Source organism: Sapajus apella, unplaced genomic scaffold (genome assembly GCF_009761245.1).
Source record: "Sapajus apella isolate SASKATOON/1434 unplaced genomic scaffold, GSC_monkey_1.0 scaffold213, whole genome shotgun sequence".
Taxonomy (NCBI): Eukaryota; Metazoa; Chordata; class Mammalia; order Primates; family Cebidae; genus Sapajus; species Sapajus apella.
In genome coordinates this window covers 628,828-644,902 of record NW_022437153.1, presented here as the reverse complement: position 1 = coordinate 644,902, position 16,075 = coordinate 628,828, and the positions used below count along the sequence as shown (strand labels likewise).

Below are 16,075 nucleotides of genomic sequence, written 5' to 3'. Positions count from 1 at the left end.
CCAGCCTCAGTTTCTTCATTTGTAAAAGGGGATAAGAACAGGTCATCCTGAGGCTGGAAGAAAGCAAATCACATAAAAGCAGTGCTCAGGGGAGCCAGCCCAGCACACAGCCGGTGCTCACAAATGGGAAGTTCTGGATTGCCTTTCTAATGTTCAGTATGTGAGGAGACTTTGAACCTGTTGTGTGAGAGGGAGCCAGGGAGGGCAGCACCCACAAGAAGGGATTTTTCCCCCACCCCAGGAGCCAGGCCAGCACCCATGTCCGGTGGCAGGCAGGGCGCTGACACCTTCTCTGAGGCTGGCTTCCAGCCACATTCCAGCGAGGGGATTCAGCTGATGAAAGCGGTTCCTCCTGTGCCCCACTCACCTTGCAGGAGAGAAGGGCCTCCTTCTTCCCCTTTTCTTTACAGAGTAGCTCCACAGGGGCAAATCTGTCAGATGCCATGGTGATGCCTAAGTGGTTTCCCACCCACACCCCTGGCCAATGCTATGAGTCACCAACCGGCACCGAGGCGGTGGCCGTGGGAAGGGTGTTCCCTCTCCGGCTGCAGAAATGCTGCTGCAGGCGAGCTCTAGAAAGCCAAAACTGGGCCCCAGGACAGGCACAGCGAGGCTCCTTATGCAACTTTTGACATTGTTCAAAATCAATGTTACTAAAAGCCCAAACCCAGCCCCACAATAGGCATGGCTACATTCCTTATGCAACCTTGGCATTGTTCAGAAGCAGCATTAATGTTCACAACTTCCATTTGCTAAGGGCCCTAGAGAGCTGGCTCAGCCCAGACATCATGCCTCGCTTCCCGCAGCCCAGGAAGAAGCTAGAATCCCCTTTTCACAGATGGGAAAACTGAGACATGCTTGGAGTCACATGGCCACGATATTCCCTTTACTGGCAGACCGAGGTAGCTTTTGGAATTGAAGGCAGACCAAAACAGGTAAATATGATTGATACATTGTGTTCTTGTTTGAATGAAACATAATTGTGAGCAATTGTGTACAGTTGCTGGGCTGAAGTTTTGAACAATGATTTATTGAAAGAACAATCTATCTCTAAATCTGAGTTAGCATAGAATAGAAATATGTTTATAGCAAAAATATTTCTTTATACAAAACTTATTGCCAACGCAGGGCCATAGAATATGCATGTGTGTTAGTGAGGCATCACAGAGGAAGGAATTGTATTAAGGATTGTATTTTGCAAGTAGCAGTGATGGTAATCACAGATCCCCATCTGAGATGTTGAGCTTGGCCCCTTTGGCCCCATCTGTGCCCTTGGTGGGCTTGATCATCGGCACATCCACTCACTACTGCCTTGCCAGGTCCTAAAACCATGCTACCTGCTTCACTGCAGGCTGTGTCTCTTGTCTTTCCCCACTGAATTCACTAATTGTTCCTCCATCAGGTACTCTAACTGTTCCATGAGCTCATTAAGGTTCGGAGCTGAGCTCCAGGAGACTATGTGTTGGGAGAAGGGGCAGTAGAAACTACGTGTAGGTATTTGAGTGATTTGGTGTGGCTGGAATCCTCTTTATAAACACTCGCCCAGGCCAGAAAGAGACATAAATGAGAGTAGAGAGAGCAGAAGCGTTCCACACACATTCCCACCTGCCTCAGTGCTGTCTGAGCCTCAAACTTACCTGACCCAAGTCGGATAAAACCACACTATACCATTCAGCCAAAGGAACAGCAGGCCGGGCCATATCCTACCAGCAACCTGCCTGATCGGAGGGTTTGCTTTGCAGCCAGGCCTTGGCGACTGTGTATAACAGCTTCCGTCTCTCCCAGAACAACTGTGAGTGTTTCCCCTTCGCTTTCACCATGACCTCACCCGGCATGGATTTCCTACTATTTAAAACTCTTCTGCAACTCGTTCCATAGACCAGGGTGACATTGATCCTTGCTATAATCAGAGTGTGTGAAGCTGGTGCCCAGGCAGCCTGGGATCCTGGAGGGATATATTAAGTCTTGACAGGGTTCCCGTGAAATGGATTTCTGTACATCAGAACCTGTAGTCCTGTTGACTTTCACTGGAGCATTGAGAATGTGTCCTGCTGGAATGGAGAAGTGTTTGATGCCAAAAGATAAGGCAGCTGGACTTCAGAGGGCACCAGACCTTTTTTTAAAAAGTATCATGTAGACAAAAATGTGCTTTCTGGGGTGAAAAATAAAATGGTCTACAAGATTAGAATCAAGTTTATTTCTATGTTAAATAGAAAAAAAGGAAAAATCAAAATTTATTATGCAATTAAATTCATCTTGAGGAGACTAAAAAAAGGAAAGAAACCAACAATATTCCATGGCCAGGTAAAATGCTCTCTCTACATTCCAATATGGTCTCGATCTTCAGTAAAGTGTTCTGTTGCATTTCTGCTATTTACTTCAGTTCTAGGTTTCAGAAAAAAAAGTGAATATGTCTTATCAGCCTCTAAACATTCATTGCTTTCATTTTGGTCTCAGATCTTCACTTGCTTTTTCTATTGAGACTTCAGAGGCTCTATTCTCTGTAGTTAGCCAGTCACAAGAGACTCCCTTGACTAAGTTTCCAAGACCTGTCATGTGATTCAAGTCACTGTCATTATTGCTTCCTTGGGCTGTTAACAGAATGTGATCCCATAGCAAGGTATTAGAAACAGACAGGATTTGGAGCCAGACCATTTTCTTGCTATGTGGCCTTAAGCAGGTGACTTAACCTCTCTGAGCCATGTGGCTTCCTTCCCTGAGTTCCAGCATCACTGGGTAAGGTCAGACGCCCCTCCTCAGTGGGTCCCTTCCCTGTGCTGGCCTTTGTTCACCACCCTGTGCTGTACCAATCACTTGCCTATCTTCCCTGGACTCTCAGCACTCCCAGCAGGCAGTGTCTTTGTCATCTCTGTCCCAGCACAGGGCCTGGCAAGGAGCACAGTGCAGGAGTTTGAGATGGTTGAGAAAAAGAAAGAAAAGAAAAAAGGAAGGGAGAGGGAGAGAGGGAGGTAGGGAATAAGAGAGAAAGGAATAAAAAGTATGGAAAATGCAAACTTTAAATTTATCTGCAACTCAGATTTATTTCACCACTGACTAGCCTAAGTGATAAGGCATGCTAAAAATTATAGTATTGCTGCTGACACTCACTTTCCAATGTTCAGCACTGGTGTCCCCATCATCTTACAACGAATACACATTAACCACTTATGTATATGTGTGAGCTTGTTTACTCTCCCAGGAGCCTGTGTGACAGGCACCACCATGATCCTGCATTTCACAGACGACAAATCATGATTCATAGGAGAGGCTGAATCTCTCACCCATGTCACACAGCTGGCACATGGTTTTAACCTGATCCCCATAATCCCAGGGCCAGTGCATTTAATCAGTGTACCCTGAACACCCAGTTTGGGGCTTGACAAGTAATTGATTTCAATCAAAAGTCTTTGAATAAATGAATAGACACTTGAATGAGTCAGAGAGTTCATATTCCTCCCTGATCATTTCTCTCATTAGATGTTCATTTTCACTCTGAGTTCCATCTTCCTGGCATATGTAGTGATTAAAATAAAACCTCTGAGGTTAAACAAGCCTGGGCTCAACTCTGTGCTTTCCGTGTTACCCTGGGAAAGTCATTTTCTCCTCTCTGAGCATTGGCTTTCTTCCCACTAAAATGGGAATAATATTGATGCCTTCATCCCTTAGGCTGGGTTCTACCAGAAGCAGATCATGAGATAAGGATTCAAGTGCAAGTAATTTATTTATGAGGCATAGGAATGCGGGTAGGGGACTGGGGAAGTGAGACAGGAAAGGGAACAACGTATTATCAAGTTAATTATTACTGTGGGCACCTGGATCTGTAAGCCCATGTAGAACCCACAGCTTATGGTTTTTCCAGCTGAGGGGAAAGGGAGCTGGGGTATCTACACCCCAACTCCCAACACCCATCAATCCTTGGCTGAGAGCTGCTGGGCTTGGCAAGTTGCATGTACTCATAAAAGAACGTGCTCAGGCAGATACTGTGTGTGATATCAAAGCAGCCTGCCCTGTCGTGGTTAGATCTGTGGGACTGGGCACAAGGAAACAACACCATCTCTGCACTGGCTCTTCGTGTCGCTATGAGGATTAAGGGGGTTCATTTCTACAAAGCTTGGAGAATGGTCCTTGGGACAAATTAAGCCCCCTATGAGTGGAAGCCTTCAGGGGCCTTTTCCTAGCACTCTCTGTGTGATACAAACAGATGCCTTTGGGCTCTGCTCCTAGAACCTTGTCACCAGTCTGCAAACAGTGACATGGTCCTGCTGAGTGTGAGGCGCTGGGACACACCCATGAGCTTGACCAACCCTCCAATGTTTATGACCCATCCAGGCAGAGAGAAGATGAATGAGAAATGGCAGAGGCAGTGCCCAGACTTCTTGTCCAGTGCTCCTCCCAAATGCCATGGAAATGGGTGTCACGCATGTGGAGGGTGTTGGGGAAATGGTCCAGCGGGGATGCCCAGTGTGTATTTTTGTAGATAGGAAACATGTTCAACAAATGTCTAAACAGAGAGATTTCCTAGGGAGATTCCCTTCCACTTTGGCATAAGATGATTTTGCCTTACAAGAGACTTCCGTAGACAGAGACTTGGAAAGTCCATGCTTGCAGCCTCCCTAAGGACTAATACTCAGAACTTTCATGGAGCAGATGCATGAGAACAATGATCTGTCTTCTCTGCAACGGACCACCTGTGTGGCTTTAGGAACTCTCTCTCCCTCTCTGGGCCTGTTTTCTCATCTGTGAAATGGGTACAGTGAGTGGAATAATGGGCATAAGAGTGCTTGGGAAATGTAAGCCACCTACATCTTATGGGGCCGGAGATATGACCATTGTCGTTACTGTTGTTGCTGTTGTTAGGAATGAAGTGACCTCGGGCCAGCCACTTCCTCTCTATAAGAATCCTTTCTTCCTATTGCTGTGGTCAAATCATAAAGGAGCAAGAATGTGAAGACAGCCCCCTGTGTCTTACTACCATAGAATATGACCTTACCAGGCCTGAAAGGACTCACGTTCCAATCTCTAGTATAAGGAAACTGAGGCCCAGAGAGGAGTGAGGACTTGCCTGAGGCCACACAGCCTTGGCGGCAGCCAGTTCTACACCCCAGCCAGGGCTTCTGAGTCCCAGCCTACTGTTATTTCCCACATCTACTGAGAGCTGTACCTGCCTGCCCCTTTCCCCCAACCCTTGACCTGAGCTGCTCTCCTCTCCCCAGGCCAAGAGACCCACCCCAGCCAGGAAAGTCTGGGAGGGCACGGGGGCCTCTCGCTGCTCAATTCCCGGCTGCTGGAATGTTTGTCTCTGCAGCAAGTCAACATTTTTGCCTCTGAGTTGGTGTGTGGCAGATGGTACAGCAGAACTGAGCCTTGGGGTCTATTTTTGACTCAGAGAGGACATTGCACAAATGCTCTGTGCTCACTGATGGCAATGGAGGGTCTGGAGGATGGGGCAGCATTAATCTATTGGCTTTGGAAGACCCACAGCCTGGTCTTGAATCCTGGCTTTGTCACCATTAGCTGTGTGCCCTCAAATACAAGGTCTTCCTCTAAGAGCCTCAGTCTCCCCATTGTAAAGTGGAGGCAGCAAGATCAATAGGTTGTACCTCATCAATTTGATAGGTTGGTGGCCTCTCAGAGGGAGAAGATGAATAAACGGTGGTGGACTTTGGGGGCTCATTTCTGGCTCTGAGAAGAGGAGGCCATGGGAAGGTAGGGACCTCAGAAGGGAGGAGATCCTGGCAGGCCCCAAGTCAGGATCTAGAATGGAGCTGTCCAAGGTGCAGCCCCTTAACACCCCATATGGCAGCTGAGTGACCCTAGCGGGGTGGAGAGGCTGACAGCTGGGGCGGGACCAGGCAAAGCCCTGGGAATGGGCCCTTTTCTCTGTTCTACATAGATAACCCTGGACAGAGGAGCTGGGAGGTGTGGGCCCCTGGGAAGGAGGCATCTAGCTAAGGTGGGCAAGGGGGACACACAGGCATCATTTGTGGGGGAGGCTGAAGATGGGAAGGAAGGGGATATGAGGAGGGGATTCTCAGCCTGCTACCTGCTGGTCTTGCCTCCTGCTGGAGTCAGGCTGATGGGGGCTTATTGGGCAGAATCCCAGGTCGGGGGGCAGTTGCAGAGGCTACGAGATGGGTATGGAAGAGTGCCTGGCACACAGAGAGCCTGCTGCACAACTGGCCTCCAGCACGCATGTGCCTGTCTGTGTGCTAACATGTTTTCTTACATCCATGTTTACTATAGAAAATGGGGAAAATGAAGACATTTTGTTTAAGAATCAAACATCTTAATCAACGCTGACATTTGGGGAATACCATATCTTTCTCCTTATATCTTTTTTCTGTACCATAACCATAGCAAGTTTCTTGTTAGAATCATGTAAATTGAGACCCTATATCATTTCAGTTCTCTACTCTACATTTTTTATTTGGGGTTATTAAGATATTTTCCTAGATCATAAAAATTATTTGAAAACATGTTTTTTTATGTATGCCTAATATTCTATCCTATGGCTCCTCAGTAATTTACTTAACTAATACCCTAGGACTGGACACTTAGATTGTATCCAAATTATTGCCATAATTTAAACAACAACAACAACAACAAAAAGAGAATATGATGAACATCTTTATGATCAAATGATGCCTGTATTCCCAATTATTGCATATTCCAATTTTGCAAATTTTTGTCCTATCCCAGAGGGAACAAACTATTTCTTTGCTTTTTAAAAAATGATTTTCTTTTCTTTTTTTTTCTTTTTTTGAGACAGAGTTTTGCTCTGTCAGCCGGGCTGGAGTGCAATGGCACGATCTCTGCTCATTGCAACCTGCACCTCCCTGGTTCAAGCGATTCTCTTGCTGCAGCCTCCCAAGTAACTGGAATTACAGGCACCCACCATGATGCCCAGCTAATTTTTATATATTTGTAGAGATGGGGTTTTACCATGTTGGCCAGGCTGGTCTGGAACTCCTGATCTCAGGTGATCCACCTGCCTTGGCTCCCAAAGTGCTGGGATTACAGGCGTGAGCTGCTGTACCTGGCTTAAAAATGGTATTCTTTCATGTGTGTGTATGCTTACAATACATATTATTTAGTTTTACTTTTGTCTTAGTCCTTGAAAATTGCATCATACAGTATGTAATCTTCTGAGACTTTCTTCTTTCAGACTTTCTTCTATTGGGAAACATTGTTTCTCAGACTCATCCCTGTGGTACCTGCAGGCGTAGCTTATGCATTTTCATAGCTGTGCAATATTCCCTGGGATGACGATATTACAGTTTATTGATTCATTCTCTGGCTGGTGGGCATGTGGTTGTTTTCACAGTTTGATTCTTTCAAACAGTGTTGCTGGGGACATTCTCAGCCATGGTGCCATTTCCCTGGAAAAGGAACACAAGAGGAAAAACAGATCTGGAAGGGACAGATGGAAACAAGAGTTGAGCACATATAGCTGTAGTGCACATAGTTCAGACTTAGCTGCCAACGTCAGTGATCTGGGACTCCTGAGCGCAGGTGGAGCCTTCTGTATGCCCTTTCAAAGAGGTAGAAACATTGTTTGTGAAGGCATCCTGATCCACACCCCTCTTCATCTTGGTGCCATTAAATCTGAGCCTCCCAAAGTGTGGGGTATCTACTGCCAGGGTATCTAAGAGAATACTAGGTGTTATCAAACAAGATGGGAAAACTAGTCCATTCCCAGTTCTCTTTCAGTCTTCTAGGTCCATCAAGGCAAAAGGTTCTGCTTGGACTAGTCTATCTTTAATGACCTCCCCCACAAAAATTTGCTAAACTCTGTTTGATGAGAGAGTAGACTTTGGGCCCAGGCCCTTAGGCAGGCAATAGGATTTATCAGACATAAGGATGTCTGTTGTTTTCTGTGCAATTCTTTGTTGTGGTCATCTCCTATTTGTGGTGAGTGGCACTGGTTTTGCATTGATTGTAATGATAAAATTTTCCCTTTGAGAAAATTGTTTAACCTTGAATCAAGCATATTAGGGAAAACACTCATGAGCTGAATGATAGGAGAGAGTGACCATCATGGCAGTCATATTTGGTTTACTGAGGTTTGGGAAGTGCTGACCTAAATCAGCCATTCTCAAACTTTTTGTCTGATGACTCATTATATTCTTAAAAATTTTGAAGAACAGGGCCAGGCAAGGTGGCTCACACCTATAATCACAGCACTTTGGGAGGTGGATCACCTGAGGTCAGAAGTTTGAGATCAGCCTGGCCAACATGGTGAAACCCTGTCTCTACTAAAAATAGAAAAATTAGCTGGGCATGGTAGTATGTGCCTGTAGTCCCAGCTGCCCCAGAGGCTGAGGCACTGGAAATGTTCAGTCCTGGGAGGCACAGGTTACAGTGAGCTGAGATCATGCTATTGCACTCTAGCCTGGGTGGCAGAGTGAGACCCTGTCTCAAAAATTCTGAAGAACACTCAAAAGAGTATTGATTCTGTTGGTTATATCTCTCCACATTTACAATACTAGAAATTAAAACTGATTTTAATACTATTTCTTAATTAATTTAAAAATAATAATAAATCCATTATGGTAACATAAGTAACATAGTTTATGAAAAATAGCTATCTTTTCTAAAACAAAAACAATTAGAAGATTAAAGTTGTTTCACATTTTTACAAATCTCTTTAATGACTTACTTAAAGATAGTTAGATTCTTATCTGCACCTGCATTCAATCTATTATGATGTGATTGATATTTTAATTGATGTATATGAAGAAAACCCAGCCTTACATAGATATATTTTTGGAGAAAGCAGGAGTATTTTAACAGCCTTTTCAGATAATTGTAGATATTCTTCTTTGACACTACACTCCCAAACTCAACAAGTTCACTGCATTCAAGCTCAGGCTGCCATAACAAAGTACCACAGACTGGATAGCTTAAACAACAATAATTTATATTCTCACAATTCTGCAGGTTGGAAGTCCAAGTTCAGGTTCAAAAGCAGGCTGCTATTAAGCACATTCATCAAGTTTTTAAAATTTTATCATCTGACTTAAGCCAGGGGCCTGCCAGGAATCAATAGCATATCAGAAGGAACGGAGGAAGGAATGACTGAACTGAAACATAGGACAATAGAAATTACCTGCCTAATCAAAATAGCAAAGAGAAAGTAGGCAGGAAAACAAAATGAACAGAGCCTTGCAGACCTGTGGGACTATAATAAAAGATTTAACACTGCTGTCATTGGACTACTGGAAGGAGGTGAGAAAAAGAGGGTGATGAAAAAGTACCTGAAGAAATAATGGCTGAAAATATCCCAAATTTGGCAAAAACACACAGACTAACCCTACAGATTCAGGAAGCTGAGCAAGTTCCAAAGGGGTAAACCCAAGGAAATCCACATCAAGACAAAAAATAAACTTCTAAAAACTAAAAACGAAACGAAAATCCTGAAAGCAGTGAGAGAGAAATAACATCTCACCTATGGGGGTAAAAATTTTGAATATAGCAAATTTCTCTTCAGAAACCATTACAGTCAGGAGGAAGTGACACAGTTCTCAAATGCTGAAAGAATAGAACTACCAACCCAGAGTCCTATATCCAGCAAAAATATTTTTCAGAAACGAAGGAGAAATCAAGACATTCTCAGAAGAAGGAAAACTAAGGGAATTTTTTGCCAGAAGAACTGCCCTAAAAGAACAGCTATAGTTCTGCAAACAGAAAGGAGACAATTTTTTAAAAATAATTCTTGGGACATCAGGAAGGAAGAAAGAACATGGTAAGCAAAAATAGGGGTAAATGCAATAAACTTTTCTTCTCTTCTTGAGTTTTCTAAATTATGTTTGACAACTGAAGCAAAAATTATAACACTGATATGGTTCTAAGTATATATATAGAAAGAACAAACAGAAAAAATATATAAAATAACAGATTTAAACCTTAATATACAATTATTACATTAAATATCAATGGTCCAAATACACCAATTCAAAGACAAAGATTGGCAGAGTGGATTGAAAACATGACGGACTACATGTTAGCTGCAAGAGACTCACTTCAGATATAATACTATAAGCAAGCTAAAAGTAAAAGGATAGAAAAAACACATGCAAACATTAATCAAAAGAAAGTGGGAGTGGCTATATTAATATCAGACAAAGTCAACTTGAGAGCAAAGTAAATTATTAGAGATAGAGGAGGACATTATTATAATATAATGATAAAAGGGTCAATCAGGAAGACATAGCAATTCTAAATATGTGTGCACTGAACAATAGACCTGTAAAATATGTGACGAAAAAACTGATAGGATTGACCACAATTACAGTTGAAGACTTCAACACTTATCTCCTAATAATTGACACAGCAACCAGGAGGAATATCAGCAGGAATATGGAAGAACTTAACAACACTATGAACCAACAAAATCTAATCAACATTTATAGAATGCTCCCCACAACAGCAGCAGAAATACCCACTGTTTTCAAGCGTCCACAAAACATATGCTGTGAAAGACCATATCCTGGATCATAAAACAAACATCAGCAAAATTAGAAGAATTGAAATCATGGAGAGTATTTTTTCTGACCATGGTGGAATGAAACTAGAAGTCAATAACAGAAAGATATTAGGAAAATATCCAATCACTTAGAAGCTAAATAATGCATATCTAAATAATCCATGGCCAAAGAGAAAGTCTAAATATAAATTTTTAAAATATATTAAATTGAATGACAATTAAAATACAACCTATCAAGATGTGTAGAACCAGCTAAAGCATTGTTGAGAGGGAAACTTACAGCATTATGTATAACTAGCAAATAACAAATTCTGAAATCAACAATCTAAGCTTCTACTTTGAGAACCAAGAAAAGAAAGAGCAAAATAAACCCAAACCAAACAGAAGAAAGGAAATAATAAAGTTAAGAGTAGAAATCAAATAAAGTTGAAAACACAAAAATGATTGAGAAAACCAATGAAACACAGAGATGGCTTTGAAAAGATCAATAACATTGACAAATTCTAGCAAGACTAACCAAAAAGAGAGAACAAGAGAACAAGACAGAAAGAGAAGACACACATGACCAAAATTGGGAATGAAACAGAGAGTAACACTAGAGACCCCATGGACATCAATACAGTAAGGAAACTGTGAACAACTCTGCATATATAAGTTTAACAACCTGGTAGAAATAGACCAGTTCCTCAAAAAACACAAACTACCATAATTCACCCAATATGAAACAGATAATTTTAATATCCCTATAATTACTAAAGAAATTGAATTTGTAATTTTTAAATTTCCTAATAAGAAATCCCCAGGACCAGATGGTTTCAGTGCAGAATTTTACCAAATTTAAAAAATTAACACCAATTCTATACAGTGTCTTCCCGTAAAAAGAAGAGGAAGAAAGAGTTCCAATATGTTTTATGAAGCTACTATTATTGTGATATCAAAACCAGACAAAGACAGTACAAACTATAGACTAACATCCATCCTGTATATACGTGTGAAAATCTTTAACAAAACATTAACAATCATGATTCAACAATGTGTAAAAACAATTATGCATCATGACCAAGTTGGATTTATTCCAGGGATGTGTGGTTGGCTTAACATTTAAATATAATTCATATAATCCACCATATTAATGGACTAAAGAAAAAAAAAATCACATGATGGTATCCACCAATGTAGGAAAAGCAAATTCAACACCCGTTCATGATAAAACACAGAAAAAAATAGGAATAGAGAGAAACATCCTCACCTTGATAAAGAGCATTTTTAAAAACTACATTATACCTATACTTACTGAATACTTTCCCCTGAGATTGGGAACAAGGCAAGGATGCCAGCTCTCATCATTATATTCAACATAGTGCTGAAAGCTATAACCAGTGCAATAAGACAAGAAAAGACACACAGATTCAAAGGAAGAAATAAAACTCTCCCTGTTTGCAGATGACTTGATTGTCTGCATAAAAACCCCAAGGAATCTAAAAACAAAAACCTCCTAGAAGTACTAAGTGAGTTCAGGAAAGTTATAGGGTACAAGCTAAGCATACAAAAAACTGTATTTTTATACAGTAGCAATGGATATGTGGACACCAAAATTTTAAATGCAATGCCATTTACGACCACTCAAAAAAAAATGAAATAGGTATAAATTTTAACAAAACATCTATAAGATTTGTATGCTGAAAATTATTAAGATGAAAGAAGTTTTAAAAGCCTAAATAAATGAAGAGACTTGCATGGATTGGAAGATGTAACATAGCAAAGATGTCTGTTCTCTGCAATTTCTATCAAAATCCCAGAAAAAAATGGTATAAATGTAGAAAAGATTCTAAAATTTATAAGGAAAAGCAAAGAATCTAGAATATGTAAAACAATTTTGAAAAAGAATGAAGATGCAAAAGTAATTAATTGTGGTTAAAAGAAAAAGAAAAGAATGAAGAATCAGTTTACCTGATTTCAAGATTTATTATGTAGAAATCATGACTGCAGTATTGACAGAGATGAGACACATAGAACAATGGACTTGAAAGATGGCCCAGAAATAAACCCACACAAATATGCCCAACCTATTTTTAACAAAGGTGCAAAAGCAATTCAATGGAGTGAAGATGATAACCTTTTCAACAAATGATGCTAGAGCAATTGGCAAAATAGGCAAAAATAGTGAAAATAATGATAACTTCAACCTAAGTCTCACAACACATATAAAAATTAACTCACAATGGACCATGGACTTCAATGTAAAATGTAAAACTATAAAACTTACAGACAAAAAGTGAGAGGCTGGATGCAGTGGCTCATACCTGTAATCCCAACACTTTGGGAAGCCAAAGTGGGAGGATTATTTCAGCCCAGTAATTCAAGACCAGCCTGGGCAACATAATGAGGCCTTGTCACTACTAAAAATAAAAATTAAAAAATCAGCTGGGCGTAGTGGTGCACACCTGTAGTCTAAGCTATTCAGGAGGCTGAGCCAGGAGGCTTGCCTGAGCCTGGGAGTTCAAGGCTGCAGTGAGCTATGATCATTCCACTGCACTCCAGCTTGGGTGACAGAGTGAGACCCTTTCTCAAAAAGAAGAAGAAAGAAGGAGAAGGAGGAGAAGGAGAAGGTGGAGGAAGGAGAGGTAAAAAGAGAGCAAGAGGGAGAAGAAGAACAAGAGGAAAAAAGAAGAGCAAATCCATAAAACAGGCAAAAACTGTCATATCACAAGGGTAAAAAGACAAAAAAACCTCCTGTGACAAGGATGAAAAGCTAAGTTATAGACTAGAAGAAAATATTTGCAAACTACAAAATCTTTGAGGTACTGATATCTAACATAAATACAAAATAGTCTCAAAACTCAGCAATTTAAAAAATCCAATTTGAAAATGGACAAAAGACATCCAACACAGAGTATATATAGATGGCAAATAAGCATGTGAAAAGATGTGCAGCATCATTAGTCATTAGGGAAATGCAAAATAAAACAGCAATTAGGTATTATTACACACCTATCAGAATGGCTAAAATAGAAAATAGCGACAACACCCAATGTTGTTGAAGATGCAGAGAAACTGGATCCACTTGTACATGCTAGTGGGAATGTAAATAAAATTCATTTACCAAACTGAAAAACAGTTTGACAGTTTCTTTAAAAAAAAAATGCAAACTGCCGTACAATTCAACAATTACACTCTTGGGCATTTATTCCAAACAAATGAAAACATTTGTTCACACCAAAATACCTTACATAAATGTTTATAATACCCCAAAACTGGGAGTAACACAGATGTCCTTGTGCTGGTTGATAGTTAACCTGTAGTGCATCCATGTATGGAATACTACCCAACAATAAAAAGAAGCAAACCCTTGTTACACACAACCACCTAGAGGAATCTTCAGGGAATTCTGCTGAGTGAAAAAAGCCAGTCCCAAGAGGTTACATACTGCATCACTCCATTTATAAAACGTCAATGAAAGAACAATATTAGAGACACGGAAAGCAGGCTAGAGGTTGCCAGGGGTTAGGGATGAGGGGCATGACTATAACAAGGAAGACTTGTGGGGATGAAACAGTTCTACATCTTGATCATAGTGGTAGTGGTTACACAAGACTACAGGTAACATTTCCTAGAGCTACACACACACACACACACACACACACACACACACACACACACACACACACACGCATGTCAAACTGCTTGTAAGCTCTGTCAGTTGTATGATGTCACATGCCTGGTTTTTGTGTCGTGCTGCAGTCGTGCAAGTTAACCTTGGGGGAGTCTGGAGGGAGGTGCATGGGATCTCTCTGTACATTTCTTTGCAATTTCCTTTGAATTAATAACTATTTAAAATAAAAAGTTACAAATAAATGAATTAAGAGAGAGAGAGAAGGAAGCTGACAGAAAGCCATCTCTGCTGCTATTTACTGAGCGTTTCTAAGAGCCACCACACTTATGCATATTATGTTTTAGTTACCCCTCATAAATATCCTGAGAAATAGGTATTATGATCTCTGTCCTCCAAATGGGGAAAGGAGGCTCAGGAACTTTAAGTCACCTACCTAAGAAAACATCTCTGTCTCTCCAGGACACACACCTGTGACCACTCTTTCACACCCCCTCTGCCCACACAGACTATCTTTAAAATGGGGACAACAGTGGCATCTTATGAAGATCCAGCAAAGATAATTGATGTAAAGTGCTTAGCAGAGTAGCTGGAACATAGTAGGTACTCATGAAATACTTATCAAATGAATAGAACTGCCAGGTGCCTAATGTGTGTTAGTTAAATGGGGCAGCCCTCTCTCTGGGGCCAGTCACTCAACCTTCTCAGTCATAGACAGGGATACCCCTGCCAGCAAGTGGACTTGCACCCCTGAGATGGACTCTGGGCCCAGAAGAGGCAAAGCCCACCAATGCTGGTCTGAATGCAGACAGCAAGGGCTAGGTTCCTGTCAAACCTGTCCCTAGCCTAGAGCCAGCACATCGGGGACAGTCCACACCATGGTTCCCTTCCCTTCTCCTTTCTGACCTGGGTCCCTGTCAGGTCACCCACCCCTAACTAATGCCGTCTTTCCCCTTTTCCAGAGCTGAACTTCGTCACCCAGTCCCTAGAGCCAGCAAGACATGGGCCTCAGTTTCCAAACCCTGACACCTCTCATTTAACCAGAAGACGTAGAGGGGTGAGTAGCAGCTTTTGACAGGGCTTGGTTTGGGGGTATCCTGGGAAGAAGGCTGTTGGGGGTGGGGCTTGCCGATGGAGGGTCAACTGAGCAGGAACACAGTGTTTGAAAGCAGCTCTCCTCTCTCTGCCGTCCTACTGGGGACATGTGTATTGTTTATACAACATTGGGCTCGTTTGGGGAAATTCCCGGGAAGCCCTATGGCATTTGAATTGGGAGCATGATGTAGGCTGTGGAGGAGGAAGGCCCCATGACATCACATGGTGGGTGGTTGTCAGTCTAGGGTCTGTCCCAGCACTGGCACTGAAGAGCCCAGGTGGATGTGACCCTGCCTCTGCCCTGGGAGGATAGACTGGTGCCTGAATGAAAAGCCAGCCACCTCACCTGGTCCTGCTTCATTCTTCTACCCTCTGGGCTATGCCCTGGCCTGCACATGAAGCGTTGGAGGTGGGGTGGTCAGGTGGGCTTGCTGGGACATGTACTAAGAACTGACAGAGAGGATAGCACAGGCCAGTTAGGTGGCAGTAGTATGTTTATTGATAGTGAGAGCTTGGGGACTGGACTCAGTTCAGGTTCAAATACCAGTTCTGCAACTGGGACAGCCCCTCTGAGTCTCAGACCCCTCATTTGTAAAATGGTATTTTGCAGATGATTCACATGAAGTGCTTAGCAGAGTAGCTGGAACATAGTAGGTGCACATTAAATACTTATCAAATGAGTAGACCTTCTAGGTGCCCGATGCATGTTAGTTAAATAGGGCAGCCCTCTCTCTGGGGCCAAACCACCACTCAACCTTCCAGAGCCAGCACATATGGCAGTTCTGTGAGCTTTCTCTGGCTCCTTGCTGGAATCAGCCATGTCTTCCTCTGTGCTCCTGAAGCCGTTTCTTGGGGCCTCTGTTATTTGCCTTGCTTGGCCAACC

The 16,075-nt window shown here is 42.1% G+C and overlaps 1 protein-coding gene across 2 annotated transcripts in view; it reads left to right on the top strand.

Moving 5' to 3' along the window:
- ATP2B2 (ATPase plasma membrane Ca2+ transporting 2) overlaps nucleotides 1–16,075 on the top strand; it is a 302,597-nt gene that overhangs the window by 70,199 nt on the left and 216,323 nt on the right. For both annotated transcript variants that reach the window (XM_032270594.1, XM_032270601.1), the window contains exon 2: nucleotides 15,059–15,153. The gene's annotated coding sequence lies outside the window, so the exon portion shown is untranslated. The remainder of the gene's footprint in view (nucleotides 1–15,058; nucleotides 15,154–16,075) is intronic.